This window comes from Apium graveolens, chromosome 3, assembly GCF_009905375.1.
Source record: "Apium graveolens cultivar Ventura chromosome 3, ASM990537v1, whole genome shotgun sequence".
Classification (NCBI taxonomy): Eukaryota; Viridiplantae; Streptophyta; class Magnoliopsida; order Apiales; family Apiaceae; genus Apium; species Apium graveolens.
Window position 1 is genome coordinate 249,529,744 of NC_133649.1, and position 16,716 is coordinate 249,546,459.

At 37.0% G+C, this 16,716-nt stretch overlaps 1 non-coding gene across 1 annotated transcript; it reads left to right on the forward strand.

Annotated features, from left to right (window-relative positions):
* The first annotated feature begins 16,308 nt into the window (after positions 1 to 16,308).
* LOC141715281 (small nucleolar RNA R71) lies at positions 16,309 to 16,415 on the forward strand. The gene has a single exon (XR_012572048.1). It is a non-coding gene; the product is annotated as a small nucleolar RNA R71 (small nucleolar RNA).
* Positions 16,416 to 16,716: the final 301 nt, after the last annotated feature.

The following is a 16,716-nucleotide window of genomic DNA, read 5'->3' on the forward strand; positions in this document are numbered from 1 at the left end:
TCCCAGATGATGAAAAACCTTTTTTTAAGTATATATACTCAAAGTACGAATAAACGAGATCTAGGTTCAACAAGAACGAAAACGAGCATCCAAACTTACAACTAATTCAAAGAATCACAAGTTGAAAACAAGATCTTCTTTTTCGGAGTTGTTATGTGCTTCTAGGTCTTCTCCTTGGTATCCCAATCTTCCCAGATGATGAAAAACCTTTTTTTAAGTATATATACTCCCCTAGTGGACCTGGACCCTTAAAATCGTTAAATTCCACTCAAAAATGGCTTTTTCAGCGAAATCAGCGACCAGCCGCGCCCTGAGCGGCCGCTCAGCTCTCCTGAGCGGCCGCTCAGCTCTCCTGAGCGGCCGCCAGCTCTGCTGAGCGGGCGCTCAGCTATGCTGAGCGGGCGCTCAGCTACTGACTGCTGAAAATTTCTGATGAATCGTGTTTTGGCCATAACTTGAGTTCTACTCGTCAGAATTAGGCGATTCAACTGCCCAAGCGAAGCTAACGAGATTCTCTACAACTAGACAATGGCCTTGGCTTCTAATTCTGATCATTTTTCATCATATTTCCTTTTAAAGCTCTTTTCTTTAATTAACTGATACCTAAAATGCAATAACACAAAAACACAGCAAAATACCAACAACTTGAGTCCAAAAAACCAATTTAAGCTTGTAATAAAGCATTCCAAGTGGATATAAAATCCACTTATCACACCCCCAAACTTGAATCGATGTTTATCCTCAAGCATAAACAGACTTAAAACTACAAAACAAACCTAATGCATGAATGCAACTACGTGAATGCAACTAAATGATAATGCAATCGATCCCCTCAGAATAACCATAACCAAATGAATAAGCCAATGTCTCTAAGAATGCAATGACTTTAAACAGATCTCGAATAAATCCCACAAACCAACTCACAAACTAGAAACGTGCATGTGTGGATGCTTAACAGATATACTCTCGATACTAGATCAATAACCATAACTTATCTATCATCGAAACAATCAAAAGTTTATAAACATAATAGACAATAAACACATTATGACTCACAACACCTCCTTTCTACTAGAGTTATACAAGGATTCACACTATTATTGAACACATAACAAAGATGCTTATTTGATCCTGCAATGAATGAGGTCCCAAAAGACTTATAAATTAATACCCATGTAGCGAGCGTTAGGTTAGTGGATCCCAGACTATAAAAGCCTTAGGTCAATAGGCACAAAGTCCCCTAAAACTTAATAACTCGAGTATTAAAGAGCTCACTCTTGATCAATTATGCATAAACACATACTTTTTTTCTTTCTTTTTTTTCTCTTTTTTCTTTTTTTTCTTTTTATTTCAACAATTTCTGAATGAGTGTGTTTCGCTCCATCTCATTCAACCCTTGACTACTCATAAAAATATGAGCCGGCTACTAGCCATTTGACGCCTAACCTTACAACAACTAGCAATGAAATCCAAGTTTTTCTCCAGATAAAAAATTCAGTGTTTTTACGTCATTACGAGAATATAACAAATTCTAACTATAACCAAATGATTAAATCTTAACAACAAACAAGTATGATCATGTTCTAGATCAAAAGCAACCCTATAAGACTTTGTGAAAATATTTGTTTTCGGCAAGCAAATCAATTCATTAAGACTTGAACATCCCTCCATTCGTCATCACCACACTGAAATCAACATTAACTTATCAAATATCATAGTTCATCTTAAAGGATCATGCTAAATATGCATGCAAATGCAACTGTATGAAATCACATAAAAATAAACAAATATGTCCTAAATGAACAATCATACAAAAATATGAATGAACTACAACTAAACATGCAACATGAATCTATATGAATCTATATGGACACATACACTACTAATACTTACATTATCACCCCCAAACTTAAAATTTTCAATGTCCTCATTGAAGGTAATAATAAGGATTTCAGGCATACCTAATTAGCAGGAGAATCACCCTCGTCGGGTGGAGGATCAGGTGGCCAATCAACCTCGCCACCAGTGTCTCGAACAACAATACCGAAAGCATGTGTCAAATCTGCAGCAAAATGATGGTGAATGTCGTGCATGGCCTCCACACGCCTAATTACTCGCCTGTACGGCTCATCACCAACACCAGTCCTATCAACTACCTGCTGCACGTGAAAAGAACCCTCTGTAAGCACTGGAGGATCCGTTCGGCTACCCTCTACAACATCAAAGATATATCCCAACCCCTTGTCAGGAGGTGCACCTAAGAATGAATAACTCAAGTGATCTGGCTTTCGGTTGAGCTCAAGTATGGGAGCTTCTTGAATAAATGGTTTAAAACGCTCCTGAGAAATTTTCAGCTCTGCTAACCCAAGAGAATCGCATGGTAAATCCAACTTCATCTTCCACGGACGTGCATTCAAAACCTGCAGTTGCTCTGCTCCTTCCTTGTCATCAATAACTGATTTGCCCATTAAGGATCTGTTAGGTATGAATACAATACAGGGGGGGTGAATGTGTTTTGGCTTAAATGTTTGATTTTCGATTGACTTAGGCTTTAGCAGTTGGTTGTTGTTAATGATTTATTAGAATGGATGTTAAACATAAATAGCTGTGCAAATATGTAAAACAAAGATCCTCAAAACTCACTTAATTTTATATTAAAAAATCAAGCAGTGTTTTGCTACAAAATCTCTAAGTTCTTGTTTTAGAACTTAGCTTCTTTCTTGAGAGAGAACTCACAATTTTTCTAATCTGATCATTCTTCTTAACTTAACTAGAGGACCAGTGTTAACTTTATAACTCAGTTAATTGCTGGTTTACACAGTGGATAATAAACATGCTATTAGCTTTTCTAAACTGTCACTTATCATTTCCATTTATAGAAAAGCAAATCTTCCATTTCTGGCTTAGCATATCTTTAGCATCCCATGTTTACTTTAATCTTCTCTGTCAGTTAATCTTTGTCGTTGATCTTGCACATCTCTCAAGCTACTTTTTGTAGACTTATCAATCCAGCTGTGTGAATTGTTTGTTGATTTGCAACCTTGGATATTGAACTGTTCTGCAATTCTGTACTTAGAGAAATTTCTTCACTTCGAGATCTCTAGTTAAGCTATAGAGAACTCGACATCTCGATAGGCATGTTGGCTTGTCGATATCTCTGAAACTTCATTGTTGCCTAGACTTATCGACAACTCTGAGTTCTCTAGTGAATTTTGGTTTATCGATAACTCAGAGTTCTTTAATGGACTTTGGCTTATCGATAACTCAGAGTTTTCTAATGAATATATACTTGTCGATATCTCTGAGTTCTCGATAGACAATTCCTGAGTTCTCTACACCCGGTGGATGTTGCTTATCCATCGAGTAGTGATTGTTTATCCATCGAGTAGACATTCCTCATCCGTCGAGTAGATATCGCTCATCCATCGGGTAGATGTTACTCATCCGTCGGTACTCTCTGGAGTTTAAATGACTTCTCGATAAGTCGTTCTGGAGTTCTCGAATGATTTCTCTATAACACTAATTTTGTGACTTGTAGAGATCTTGACTTAGAATGTTTTACACCAAACAGATTTATTCAACTCCAAGCTTCTTCATAATTCGTATGAGGCATGATCTTCTCGATCTTCTTCCAGATAGAATTCTTAGGCTTGACACTGGTTAGAGAAAAATGCTCCAGTCTACTCCATTTACATTTTACAGACATTAAGTGTTACAAGTATGAATTACAGATTAAGGTTACAATATAATTAATCTTAGGGTTGTCAGTATGACTTAGTCTTGTTATGATATAGGCATGTCTTGCACAACAATCTCCCCCAATTTGTGAGAAGATTGCTTATCACAAATTCATGCCTGTTAACAAGACTAACCCCAAGTTAAATAGTGAAAATAAAATGATACAAAAGCTGATACAACACTTGTACATTGGACAGTTTACAATAATTAAGTAAAGACTGGGCTGTCTGATTCTTTCTCAATTATGTTCTTAATTTGTACAAGTATTTCCTATTCTTCTAGGATGGGGGTGTCAGCTAGAGCCTCTATTAGTTTCAGCAAATCTGGCTTAGGATATCTAGCTAACATCCCTATCCTGTAACTTGACAAAGAACCAACTTTTATATTCAGAAATCTTCCATCCTTTGATATTCTGCTCTTGCCTGCTGTTGATGATATTATTACCTCCAGTAATCTTTGACATTCTTCTGAGGCATAATTCTTTGACATCATCTGTTATATATTACAATCTCCCCCAACTTGTTCATTATGAAATTATGCACAAGCTCTAATTGATGATGTGAAAACTTTAACTAAATGCAGAAACCAAAACTAGTCTTCCCATCAGGTCTTCTTTTGTTGAGTTGCATTTAGATTTATTCAACATCCATTAGCTGTTTTGGTATTTAGATATATTCTCCCCCTTTTTGACATTATCTCCAGGAAGTAAAATCCAGCTAAATGCACATTGTTCAAGCCGTTGTTATTGTCCATTTGGAACACTGTCTGCAGCTTCAAGCTTCATTAAGATTCATGGTGATAAGTTTTAAACAATAGAAGTTTCACTTAGATATACAAAAAAATCAGTTAGTGATAAAAGTCCTAAGCTCTCTGTTCTTTTGAATAAGTGGTCTCACCAAATCTCACTGCACTACACTCATGACTTTTGAGAGTCAGAGTTCCCTCACAAGGATTATGAAATCCATACATTCATCTACCTCTCCTTTTTCCAGGAAGGATCCTGCCTCTCTTATTCTTTGTTTTACATTCAATCTTTTCTCTTATTCTCACATGAAAGGCTCAAATGTTGTTTGACCAACAGAAATAAGAGGTGGCTGAGAGGAGGTAATCTGTGATCATATGATTAGAGGAAAACCGTATAGGGCTAATTATACTCATTTCACCAGAAAAATGAGTGCATAAGCATCTATGACCGGGGTCACAGTTTGACTCACAGATTGCTCTGTGGTTGTAACAGTGTGTTGTCCTCCACTTGTAGTGAGAACCTCGATTGGAATTGGAGAGGATTTGACTGGGTTGCTGTTATGTACACCAGCCTCGAACCTTTGTGCACCTTGCAGAGCACTGTCACATAAATGTGATAAGATTGCCCTTTTTATGACATTGTCATAGGCAATTGTTCTTCTAGCTTTGACTGCTGAGACAGTTTCTGCTAGAGTTATGAGGGGAGTTGTTCCTTCTTAAGGAACCTCCAATTGAATTGGAGAGGATTTAGATAGCTCCCCCTCAGGAGTACTACCCTTAAACCTATCAGTCTGTTAAGACTGTTTTACACATGAAGGTGTATGAGAAACATTCATGAAATATTCTGTAAACTGATAAACTTTCATGTTTGGTGGATTGTTTTCTCAAACAACTGAATCAATCTGAAGGTCATCAAGACATTGTTGTCCTTTTATAAAACATATGGCTTTTGAGAGTCACCTGAGTGGGATTGTGTTTGAGTTTGCGTTTGTGTTGCTGTTGCTGTTCCATGTTTAATGAAAGTTCTGATTCTTGTCTGAAAGTTCTAGTTTGTGTTTGTGTTGCCGTGTCTGGGTAAACCGCAGTTTGGTTTTGAAATGTTTTAGCTGCAGTTTAACACAAATACCTGTTGATTGAAACTTGAATCTCCTGTTATTGTCTGACTGGATTGTGTTGAACCTGTAATGCATTGAACTTATTTATCTGTATTGATTAGGCATAACCATTGAGACATACAGTTGCAAGCATTATGACAGGAAAACTGATAATCAATTAATTTGTAAACACAAAGCAATCATGACATAAACAATCAAGCAACAAAAACATATTGATAAGGAAGAAGATAATTTCATTGATATTAAACATATAGTACATTAAGATGCAGATTACATAAAGTAAATCCTAATCCTAACTACTCTAATTTAGACTTCTTCTTCTCAGCCTCCAACCTCCTTGCCCTGCGCTGGTAAGCCCTGGACATGGAGTTTGCAAGAGAGATGATCCTCTCCTGCAACTCCAAAGCAGCAAGGCGTTGCTGCTCAGCCTCTCTTGCACGCCTCTCATACTCGAATGAGGCTTCCATCTCAAAGAAAAGAATGTCAATTTGATCATCCCACGAGAGTCCATAAAAGACCTCAAGTGGAACATCAAAGGGGCTGTAAACTACCCCCTTGATGCGGACACGAAGTCCGAAAGGATCAAAATACACCAAATCATCATCCAAATGATGAACCGGTAGATAAGCTCCATTAACAAGTCTGTAGAAGACTGGGGCATCCATTTGAATGAGAGAAAGAGAGATGAACAGAAGGCGAGTTTGAAATTAGATGTTTTTGTTGAGAGTAGGAGAGTGATGAGTGATAAAGAGTGAAGCGTTTTAATTTATAGAGTGAGTAAAGATAGAAACTAAGAGACTCTTGAGTTGCCCGGATAATAGGAGTAATAATCACATAAGCCTACTAGACAGCTAGAAATGACTAGTGACTATTCCCAATGCAAGTACTCAAGAATATTAGTTTATTTTAAAAATAACTATTCCCCATACAATAAGCGTGTACTTCATACACAAAAAGTAACTCTCCCTATCAGCAAGTAATCAGATATGATTATCACTATCAGCATACGCAAAATAACACAAATAATGTACTAGTCTGCTAACATTAGACTAACATATTTCCACTTAAGCAAGAAATCATATAAGCATGTAAATGTGTCTATAAGTCAGAGAAAATTCGAGACTAGGTATCTCAAAAGTATTTTTATGAACAGAATTTATGAATTAAATTTGTTCAGTTTTTCATATTTTTTGCTTTTTTTGATCTGTTATTTATTAAGTTCACATACTGAAGATATGACGTAATAAATATTCAGTTTACTTAGAGTTTTGAGAAATTCCAAGTTAATATTAATGGAGAAATCTGGGTATTTATAGAGAAATTAAAATACTTATCGAGAAGTCAAATAAGCATTTGATATTAAACTTATCGATAAGTAATTTTGAATATGAAAATGGTACATTCGAGAAGTCAAGTGACTTATCGAGAACTCTGATAAATGCCCAGTTTGTCCAAAAAGGACTGAAGTAATTCTAATTTATTTGAATTGAATCAAATTGAAATCAGAATAAATTTTCCAAAAGTATTTGTCTAAAATAATTCATTGAATCAAATTATTTTAGTTCTGAGTTATTGATAAGTCTCAAAATATTCTTGTCGAGAACTCTGTGAGTTAACACTATTAGAGAACTCTACATGGTCTTATCGATACGTCATAATAGAGCTTATCGAGAATTTATTCGAGAAGTCTGTAAATAGACTTATCGAGGACTCACTCGAGAACTCTAAAATGACTTGTCGATAAGTCATTTTGACTTATCGAGAACTCAGTTCTCTATACTTTTGAGTGCTGTTTTTCTGCCTTGTGTTAATTTTACACATTAAAGATGTAAATTAACAACTAAGCAGTTTACTTAGAATTTAAAATATTCTAAGTTAATTTTTTTTAAAGAAAAATAAATATACAAAGATTCTGAAATATTTATAATTCATATTTCAGTTAATTTCCAATTAAATCAAACTAGGTTGATTTGTTAGAGATTAATTTGCTGCAAAACATTAGCTGAGTTCTTGCCTCAGGATGAAGAATTGAGCATTCCAATTTCACTCACAAGTCTAGTGAAGGTTGCTTCATCCAAAGGTTTAGTAAAAATGTCAGCTAATTGTTTTTCTGTTGGAACAAAAATGAGCTCAATGGTACCATTTGCAGCATGTTCCCTGATAAAATGGCACATAACATCAATGTGCTTTGTTCTAGAATGATTAACTGGATTAGCTACTATAGATATGGCACTAGTATTGTCACAAATAATAGGAATTTTGTGTAACACTGGACCATAGTCCATTAGCTGATTTCTAATCCAAAGCACTTGAGCACAAGAACTTCCAGCAACTATATATTCAGCCTCAGCTGTGGAAGTTGACACAGATTGTTGTTTCTTACTATACTAGGACACAAGTCTTTGACCAAGAAATTGACAGCTTCCACTAGTACTTTTCCTATCAACCCTGCATCCAACAAAATCTGCATACGTGTATCCAACAGCTTCAAAACCAGTTCCCTTAGGATACCATAGTCCCAAGTTTGGAGTTCCCTTTAAGTATCTGAAAATCCTTTTGACAACCATCAAGTGTGATTCCTTTGGATTGGCTTGAAATCTGGCACATAGAAAAGTAGCAAACATGATGTCTGGTCTACTAGCAGTCAAATACAGCAATGATCCAATCATTCCTCTGTAGCTTGAAATATCCACACTCTTGCCTTTCTTGTTTTCATCCAACTTGGTTGCAGTAGACATTGATGTAGATGCAGGTGAGCTATCCACCATAGCAAATTTCTTCTATAAGTCATTCACATATTTGGTTTGGCTGATGAAAATACCTTCACTTCTTTGACTAACTTGAAGGCCAAGGAAGTAACTCAATTCTCCCATCATTCTCATTTCATACTCACTCTGCATTAGCCTAGAGAATCTTTGACAAAGCTTTTCATTTGTAGATCCAAAGATGATATCATCCACATAGATTTGAACTAGGATCATATCTTCATCATGCTTCTTATAGAAGAGAGTCTTATCAATAGTACCTCTGGTAAACCCATGTTTGAGTAGAAATTCTGACAGTGTGTCATACCAGGCTCTAGGTGCCTGTTTCAGTCCATATAGAGCCTTGAGTAATTTGTAAACAAAGTTAGGGAATTCTGGATCTTCAAAGCCAGGTGGCTGTTGCACATAAACTTCTTCTTCTAGTTCACCATTAAGAAAAGCACTCTTGACATCCATTTGATACACCTTAAAATTTGAGTGTGCAGCAAATGCCAGAAAAATTCTTATTGCTTCTAGTCTTGCAACAGGAGCAAAAGTCTCATCATAGTCAATTCCCTCTTCTTGTGAAAAGCCTTTAGCAACCAGCCTTGCTTTGTTTCTAGTAACAATTCCATTTTCATCCATTTTGTTCCTGTACACCCACTCAGTTCCAATTATGCTTATGTTCTTTGGTGCAGGGACTAATTTCCAAACTTTGTTTCTCTCAAACTGATCCAGCTCCTCCTGCATAGCACATATCCAGTCAGGATCCAATAGGGCTTCTTCAGTTTTCTTGGGCTCTACTTGAGACAGAAAACATGCATGTAGGCATTCAGTAGCAGTTGCACTTCTAGTTCTCACACCAGCTGAGGGATCACCAATAATAGCTTCTACTGTATGACTCTTATCCCACTTTCTGGTGTGTGTTTATTGATTAGTGCCTTTATCATTTTCTTCAGTATTACCATGATTGTCATTTCCATTCTCTCATTCTCCCCCTGAGTTTGTGCCATCTAATTCTGGTGTCTGAAGAGAGCTTTCATTTCCATGATTTTGTTCAGAGATCTCTTCATTTGTTACTTGTTATGTCGCAACTTTATCTTCCTCATCAGAATCACTATCAATGGTTAGATTTCAAAATATAAGGGTTTCAACATCATTTACATCAAGGCATTCCAAGCCTGGATACTTGTCATCATCAAAAGTCACATATGTGCTTTCCATAATTTTCTTTTGATCAATCACATAAACTTTATAGGCTGTTCTTTCCAATGAATATCCCAGAAAAATTGCTTCAAAAACTTTAGAGTCAATTTTTCCCACATATTCAGAGTTCTCTTTTAGAATATAACACTTGCTTCCAAACACATGTAGATGCTTCACTGTAGGATTCCTGTTAGACATGATTGAGTAGGGTGATTTGCCATGAGCTTTGTTGATGAGATATCTGTTTTGAGTGTAGCATGCAGTATTAACAGCCTCTTCCCAAAAACTAGTTGGCAACTGAGCATCTTGTAGCAAAGTTCTAGCAGCTTCAACCAATGTTCTATTTTTCCTCTCAACTACTCCATTCTGTTGAGGTGTTCTAGCTGCTGAAAATTCTTACACAATGCCTTTGCATTTGCAGAATTCACTTAATATTGAGTTTCTGAATTCTGTTCCATTATCACTTCTCAATCTTTTCACACTATCTTTTCCTTCAGCTTGCTTATCAATTTTCTTGATGTGCTCAGTTATGATGTTTGGAGTTTCATCTTTAGAGTACATGAACTCAACCCAAGTGTATCTTGAAAAATCATCAACCATGACAAGGGCATATTTGTTCCTTGGAATGGACAAGACATTTACTGGCCCAAACAAGTCCATGTGAATAAGTTGCAGAGGTGCACTTATAGAATTCACAGATTTTGACTTGTGACTTGATCTTTTCATTTTTCCTTTCTGACAAGCTTCACAAACTTCCAGTTGAGCAAATTCCAGATTGGGCATGTCTCTCACAAGTTCCTTCTTGACTAGGGTGTTGATTGCTTTGAAATTCAAGTGAGATAGTTTTTTATACCACAATTTGCTTTGCTCTTCTGATGCCTTGGTGTAGAAACAACACTTTCCATCTTTATTTGTTGAGTCTAAGTCTGCAACAAACAAGCTTCCCTTTCTTACTCCCTTAAGAGCAATTTCACCAGTCTTTTTGCTAATAAAAGCACAATCTTCTTTGTTGAAAACAACTTGAAAACCTCTATCTGCAAATTGACTAACACTTAGGAGATTTACTTCTAATCCAACAACTAGTGCTACATATTCAATGATAATATTTCCAGAAACAATCTTGCCATATCCCATTGTGAATCCTTTGATGTTGTCTCCAAAGGTTACCAAAGGGCCAGCCATCTCCCCAAATTATGATAGCAGGGCCTTATCACCTGTCATATGCCTGGAGCATCCACTATCAATGATCCATATGACCTTCTTTCCTTTGCCCTGCACACAATAAGGATTAAGTGTGTTTAGCTACCCAAGCTGTGTTGGGTACTTTCTTCTTGTTAACTGATTTTGCAGAAGTAGAATGAGAATTTTGAGATAAAATGGAATTTATAGACTGTTGAGCATTTTCCCTTTCAGATACAGAATCAATTTTTGATTCCATGAGATCAATTCTCAATTTTTGGCAACTCTTCATCACTTTCATGTTGCAGGGAATGCAGTCAAACTTGTCACAGAGTGAATAGGGATCATTAGCATTAACTTCATTGTACTTGCAGACTCCTTCAGGTAGATTGATAACAACCTTTTTACAAAGATAAGTTAGGTGATTCATTGATCCACATTTCTCACACTCTTTCTAGGAGCATCTGCAACATAGCAAAATTATTGCTTTTGTTTATCCCAATATTTCCATTTCTATTCTTCTTTTTCTTTTTGACCTCTTCAGCTTTAATCTCCTTCACAAGCTCCTTAGTTTCTTGATTGGCTTTTGGTGTTTCAACAGGGATGGAAGATTGAGTTGACTCATTATTTTTCTTTTTCTTGTCCTCATCAGCTATCTCTTGTTTGATGATCAACTCTTCTTCACTGAAGTTCACCTCACATGCCTTGAACAAAGGTGATTCAACTTTCTTCAACATTATTGGAACATTCTCAGCTTCAGTTGATTTTCCTTTATCACTGACAAACTTCTTTTTGCTGTTCAAACCTTCATAGTCAAGACCAATGGAAATGTTTGCACAAGGCTTGTTCTTTTCATGATATTGTCCAATCAACACAGAAGCATTTTTGAAGGATTTCATCTTCACTTCATTCTTCTTCAGCCTTTCTCTCAACACTGCTTCAATTTCAATTGCACACTTTAATTTATTCTTTAAATATGCAATTTCTTGTTTAGCAGCATCAAGCTCAACCAGCAATAATTCAACCTCTTGTTTTTCACTCTCAAGTTTTTCATTGATCTTTTTCAATCTGCTAACTTCCTCATTTGCAGCAACCATGCTTGTATGAATGTGGAACATTTTTGTGCTCATCTTTTCAACAGTTTCCTTATATTGACTCATATTTAAATCAATTGTGGTGAGAGTTGGTACCTGTGATTTAGATGATGAAGAGTCTCCTTGCTCCAAGGCCATGAGTGCATAGTTTCCAACTTCTTCATCTTCATCATTATCTGAATCATCCCAGCACTTGCCCTCAGCAATATAAGCTTTCCCTTATTGCTTCTTTAGAAGAGCATCATACTTTGCTTCCAATTCAAGATAGGCTTTGTCTTTCTTTGCTTTCTTAGGTTTCCTACATTCTATAGCAAAATGGCCCAACTCATCACAGTTAAAGCATCTTATTTTTTATCTATCAATAGATCCAGTTTTGTAGCCAGTTTTGCTATCAGGAGTGTACTTCCCTTTTCCTTTCTAGCTGATGTCTTTGTTGAAGAACTGTCCTTTGCTCTTGAAAAATCTTGGTTTCTTTACTCTAATATTAGAGAATTTTCTAGCCAAGTAAGCCATTGATTTGTCTAGCTCATCAAGCTCATCAAGAGTGTAGAACTCATCTTCTTCATCCAATTCCAGTATGACTTGCTCTTCAGTGTCATTGACTTTTTTCTCACTTGTAGAAATTGTTGGAGTTGGGGATCTTTGCTCATCATTAGAAGTCTGGCCATCATTCACAATCAGTGCACTTGAGCCATCCATTACATATCCTTGACCAGCCCTTAATGACTTCTTTTGAATCATTTCAAGTTCATAAGTTTTCAGAACCCCATAGAGCACTTCTAGTGTAATTCTACTCAGATCCCTTCCTTCTATGATTGCAGAGATCTTTTGTTCCAAATGGTCAGGGAGAGTGAGCAAGAACTTCAAATTCACTTCTTCAACATCATAAAATTTATCATGAAGCTGCAAGTCATTTATCAGCTTATTAAACCTTTCGAACATATCAGTAATACTCTCCTTTGGTTTAGCCATAAAACCCTCATACTGAGAAATCAATATCCTTCTTTGATTTGACCTAACCTCCTCAATTCCTTCACAAAGTATTTCAATCTTTTCCCAGATCTGTTTAGCAGTGTCATAGTTGACAATGTTATTATACATTACATTGTCAAGTGACTCAATTTGTATCAGTTGCAAAGCACTGTCTAGGGAAACTTTCTCTCTTTTAGGTTCAATATACTCAGAAGGATCCTTGGGAGCATAATGAGCTGGAATAACCATATCTCCATCTGTGGTTTCCTCAACTCTAACTACAGGAGTGAAGGGCCCATTCTTGAGGATACCAATATAAAGATGATTGGCCATTCTTATAAACAACAACATTTTCTTTTTCCATAAAGTGTAATTGGCCTTATCAAAGGGAGGAATCTTGATACTACTGATTTTCTGTATATTCATTTTTCCAAGGTCTAATCTGTTTACTTTCAGATTTTGCTCTGATAGCACTTGTTAGGTATGAATACAACATAAGGGGGGTGAATGTGTTTTGGCTTAAATGTTTGATTTTCGATTGACTTAGGCTTTAGCAGTTGGTTGTTGTTAATGATTTAGTAGAATGGATGTTAAACATAAATAGTTGTGCAAATATGTAAAACAAAGATCTTCAAAACTCACTTAATTTTATATTAAAAAATCAAGCAGTGTTTTGCAACAAAATCTCTAAGTTCTTGTTTTAGAACTTAGCTTCTTTCTTGAGAGATAACTCACAATTTTTCTAATCTGATTGTTCTTCTTAACTTAACTAGAGGACCAGTGTTAACTTTATAACTCAGTTAACTGCTGGTATACACAGTGGATAATAAACATGCTATTAGCATTTCTAAACTGTCACTTGTCATTTCTATTTATAGAAAAGCAAATCTTCCATTTCTGGCTTAACATATCTTTAGCATCCCGTGATTACTTTAATCTCATCTGTCAGTTAATCTTTGTCGTTGATCTTGCACATCTCTCAAGCTACTTTTTGTAGACTTGTCATTCCAGCTGTGTGAATTGTTTGTTGATTCGCAACCTTGGATATTGAACTATTCTGTAATTATGTACTTAGAGAAATTTCTTCACTTCGAGATCTCCAGTTAAGCTGTAGAGAACTCGACATCTCGATAGGCATGGTGGCTTGTCGATATCTCTGAAACTTCTTTGTTGCCTAGACTTATCGACAACTATGAGTTCTCTAGTGAATTTTGGTTTATCGATAACTCAGAGTTCTCTAATGGACTTTGGCTTATCGATAACTCAGAGTTCTCTAATGAATGTATACTTGTCGATATTTCTGAGTTCTCGATAGACAATTCCTGAGTTCTCTACACCCGGTGGATGTTGCTTATCCGTCGAGTAGTGATGGTTTATCCGTCGAGTAGACATTCCTCATCCGTCGAGTAGATATTGCTCATCCGTCGAGTAGATGTTACTCATCCGTCGGTACTCTCTGGAGTTTAAATGACTTCTCGATAAGTCATTCTGGAGTTCTCGAATGATTTCTCTATAACACTAATTCTGTGACTTGTAGAGATCTTGACTTAGAATGTTTTACACCAAACAGATTTATTCAACTCCAAGCTTCTTCATAATTCTTCTGAGGCATGATCTTCTTGATCTTCTTCCAGATAGAATTCTTAGGCTTAACACTGTTTAGAGAAAAATGCTCCACTCTGCTCCATTTACATTTTACAGACATTAAGTGTTACAAGTATGAATTACAGATTAAGGTTACAATATAACTAATCTTAGGGTTGTCAGTATGACTTAGTCTTGTTATGATACAGGCATGTCTTGCACAACAGGATCTCTCTAAGGTCTCTGACTCTGGCAATTGCTCATGCTCTAAATTTACTACAGAGTCGACCCACTCTACTTTAAAGCACTCCTCTTTAGATGTGGGTAACTTTATTTCCTTGAACACATTAAAAGTGACCTTTTGATCATAAACCTTCATCGAAAGCTCTCCTTTTTGCACATCGATCATAGTTCGGCCTGTAGCCAAGAATGGTCTTCCCAAGATAATAGGAATCTTCTTATCTTCCTCGAAATCAAGAATTACAAAGTGAGCAGGAAAGATGAGTTTATCCACCTTGACCAAAACATCCTCCATTGTACCTCGTGGATAAGTGATGGAACGGTCAGCTAGTTGCAATGACATGTATGTTGCTTTCGGATCAGGCAGACCAAGCTTCTTGAAGATAGATAAGGGCATCAGATTGATGCTAGCTCCTAAATCACATAAACATTTGTCGAATGATAAGTTTCCGATGGTGCAAAGAATAGTGAAGCTTCCATAATCTTTAAGCTTCGGAGGCAACTTCTGTTATAGCACAACACTGCATTCCTCTGTGAGAGCAACGATTTCTAAGTCATCGAGCTTCACTTTCCGAGAGAGAATACCTTTCATAAACCTCGCATAGCTAGGCATCTGTTCAAGAGCTTCAGCGAAAGGTATGTTGATATGAAGCTTCTTGAACACCTCCAAAACCTTCTCAAACTGCTTATCCGGCTTTTTCTTCTGCACCCTCTTTGGAAAAGGAGGTGGAGGATAGATATGTTTCTCCCCTGTATTACCCTCAGGAGGAGTGTGTTCCACAGTAGTCTTCCGTGGTTCCACCTCTACTTCTTTCTGCACATCTTCTTCAGCCACAACTGCATTTTCTGAATCTTGAGATTTTTCAGGCTCTTCGTCTTGCTGAATTTGGGGGCTTGCGACCTTTCCAGACCTTAAGGTGATGGCGTTCACATGTTCTTCAACTTCCCTATTTCCTGGATTGGCTTCTGTATCACTAGGAAGCGTTCCTGGTGGTCGATTCAATAAGGCATTAGCAATTTGCCCTATTTGGTTCTCCAGAGTCTTGATAGAAACAGCCTGGCTTTGGCATATAAGAGCCTGGTTTTTGCACATAAGCCTCAACTCCTCCAATTCAGATTTTTCATTCTAAGATAGACCTGCAACATGAGTTTGTTGTTGAAGTTGGAGTTGTTGCTGAAAACCAGGAGGGTTGAACAGCTTATTTCCAAACTGCTGGAATGGCTGTTGCATCGCATTCTGATTGTTGTTCCAGCTGAAGTTAGGATGATTCCAGTTGTCAAGATGATAAGTGTCTGGAACTGGTTCCTGCGATCTCTGAAAGTTGCTCACAAACTAAACTGAGTCACTAGATATAGCGTATTGTACCGTCGCATACGGACCTGCACACAGCTCACAAACACTAATTATCTGTTTAACACCATAGTTAGCCTAGAGAATCGATCTTCATAGACAATGCCTTTAATTGAGCTGTGATAGCCGTAGTTGTATCCACTTCAAGAACTCCTGTTACCTTGCCATGTGGATATCTCTGGGTTGGATACTGATATTCATTAGCATCCATCAGTTCAATTAGATCATAAGCTTCCTCATAGCTCTTTGCCCATAATGCTCCGCCTGCTGTTGCATCGAGCATGGGTCTGGACTGTGCTCCCAACCCATTGTAAAAATAATTGATGATCATCCAATCAGGCATTCCATGATGAGGACACTTCCTAAGCATCTCCTTGTAGCGCTCCCAAGCTTCATATAAAGATTCTCCTGATTGATGCGCAAATTGAGTAAGAGCATTCCGGATTGCAGCTGTCTTCGCCATAGGGAAGAATTTAGTAAGAAACTTCTGAGAAAGATCTTCCCAAGTAGTAATCGAACCCGCTGGTAGAGAGTGTAACCAGCTCTTAGCCTTGTCCCTCAGAGAGAATGGGAAAAGTCTCAGCTTAATAGCATCTTCAGAAATACCATTGAACTTGAAGGTGTCGCAGATCTCTATGAAATCCCTAATGTGCATATTGGGATCTTCCGTTGGAGAACCCCCAAACTGGACTGAATTCTGCACCCATTGAATTATGCCAGGCTTGATCTCAAAGGTATTAGCTGTGATA